The sequence below is a fragment of the Corvus brachyrhynchos genome, unplaced genomic scaffold, assembly GCF_000691975.1.
Source record: "Corvus brachyrhynchos isolate BGI_N302 unplaced genomic scaffold, ASM69197v1 scaffold229, whole genome shotgun sequence".
Classification (NCBI taxonomy): Eukaryota; Metazoa; Chordata; class Aves; order Passeriformes; family Corvidae; genus Corvus; species Corvus brachyrhynchos.
In genome coordinates, this window is record NW_008240042.1 from 3,186,545 (window position 1) to 3,189,114 (window position 2,570).

Here is a 2,570-nt window from a genome sequence, read left to right on the forward strand (position 1 = left end):
TGAGCAGTGCCGAGAGCAGCCCAGACATCTCCCCTCAGCCACGCCCCCTTCCAGCTCGGGTATAGCCTGAAGCTGCAAAGCAGAGGAGTGGGACGGGGCTGCTCTCAAACACCAAGGCAAGTATGGCTTAAAACAAGCAATTCTTGCCAACTTTCTCAGCAAGCTTTGCACAGTCTTGGCAGGTTAATCAGACTGAAGTTTAGACTCACTGCTGAAATCAGACTGTGGTTGGTAAGCAATCAAACAGCCCAAGTTTAGGATTTTTTTCTAATTCTAACTTACATGGGAAAATGCCCATCTGTGCTGAATAGTTTTGAAGGGGTCACAGACTTAAGTATGTACACTAAGCATTTATTAGAGTACTTGGTGGGGGGGAATAGAAGCAATGAAGCAGCATGGAGACACACACTCCTCCCACTTTGCTCCCATCTACCTAACGGAAGCGTCAGTTTATCCAAAACTCTCTGGTGGTCTTAACCATTTTCAGAAAAAAAAATATTTGTGACTCCTGTAACTTCTGCAATATTTTCAGGACTGTGCTGATGTCTACAATGACAACTGTCCACGACAGAAAGTAATAATTTCTACTTAGAACTCAGAAACAAATAAACAAACTGTCCAAAACCAGACTGAACTCAAGTTACATATTCACGTCCAGTTAGCTGAGTAGCATTTAAATTATAGGATGGTCTGATTCCAAAGAGCAGAAGTAGAACTCTCAGGACACTGAACACAGATTAGCAATGTTACAGAATAGCACACCTGCAACTGTGCAGTGCAGTCAGCAGTTTAGGGGCAGGAGAAACTGGTACTCAGAAGCATTTGACTTCATGACTGCACTCCTCCTTTCCATTTCAAGAAGAACAGAATAAACAACAGAGTATGAAAATATTAATTTACTACTAACTACTAGACTAAAGAGTTGCTTTGAATTAGTGAATGATGTTGGAGTAGCAGCAGAAAATCTTCCCAGAAAGGACTGACAACACAGGTGAAACAATGAGAGAATGACTAAAACTTCAGGCTAGAGAAAAAAAGATGGTCTAAAAACCTTTGGCAGTATCACTTGTTGAAGCCAAAAGCTGTATATTATGTTCAATTATGTAATTTAATACAAAAAAATCAAACATGTCTAAAAATAAGACACAAAACATGTTATCACAAGCATTCTGAGTCAGCATTCTTAGGCTGTCTGACACAGCTGCTGCACACCCTGACACACCAGATTACAAAAAAAAAAAAGCAGCACATGTGCAGATCTTGCTATCTGTCACAGAAGGCAACAGCCATGTACGATCTGTAGAACAAGTGCAATGTGCTTGCATAATAATATTTCTTTCACAGGCATTAGAGCTAAACTAGAATCCACTAAGTCAAGGCAATTATGAGTGAGAAGGATTTGAAATTGCACTGAATTATTCAGACTTAAAACAAAGAAAAATTAAAACATTAAAAGTAAACGAAGCCTGAAACAGAACCAGAGACTATTCAATGAAAGATGTGAAGGCAAGGTCTGGGTTCAGAATTGTGTCATACTTTAGTTGCTTTGCACAAAAACAGTGAACATTTTATAAAATTACACTGCATCAGACCTCAGAGAGAAATGCTGTGGAAAGAAGAGAGGATGAGCAGCATTTCCAGCTGCCATTGAAAACAAGCTCAAGAATTGCCTATTAATTCCATTGCTGATGTACTGACTACATACAGTCCATCATAACAAGAACAAGAAAGTTAAGAACTAGAATACCCAAAGAAAATTTAAATGAAAAATAAAACAGATTTTCAAACTGCATATGGGAGATCACTACATCTATAAGATTCAAAGCAGAAACAATAGTAAATGATACAAGAACAAACAAAATCTACCAAGAATTAAGAACTAGTGTATGCTTAAGGTTTTGACATTAGTTTTAGAAACTGAGGCAATGTAAAAAAAGTTTAGACATGCCTAAATTTCCCTACTGTATTAAATCATTATGTTACTCATAAGACACAACATGAATAAGAAAATAGGATGCTAACATGAAAGCATATGGTCAAATATACTGACGCTGCACAACGAGTGGGTGTGTTTAGCTTGTGCTGAGCAGTATTAATTATCACTCAATCTTTAACATTTCCCCTTAACGTGAAGTGAAATGTGTGAGAATGAAACCATAAATTAGCACTCTAATGAAACTAATGAAAGAATTTCACGACCACTGGTTTAGGACTGCAGTTTAGGGAAGGAACCACAACAGGGAAACTTAAATTAGGGCGTGAAAACTGTCACAGGAACGTGCAGGTGAAACATCCATGTGCATTCCAGGGAGGAAACACCACCATGGTCCTTGAGAAAAGCCCTGCCGACTTCTTCTTTTGTTTTTACACATACCTCGTAGGAAATGGCCTTACCCTACTATCTTATCGCACCTGCAAGAAGGCTTGATCTCCTCACCGCCCCACAAGCACCCACGTGGATATCAGCTTCTCCCAAAAGAAGGCAAAATACGGCTTTCCCCCCCACCCGTGGAGGAAGTTCCCCCTTTCCACAGGAGCAAAATGCCGGCGTTCCCTTTCCCAGAGGCAGG

General features: G+C 39.7%; 1 protein-coding gene across 1 annotated transcript in view; it reads right to left on the reverse strand.

Moving 5' to 3' along the window:
- ABCE1 (ATP binding cassette subfamily E member 1) overlaps window positions 1-2,570 on the reverse strand; it is an 18,358-nt gene that overhangs the window by 14,629 nt on the left and 1,159 nt on the right. The gene's annotated exons all lie outside the window — the stretch shown is intronic.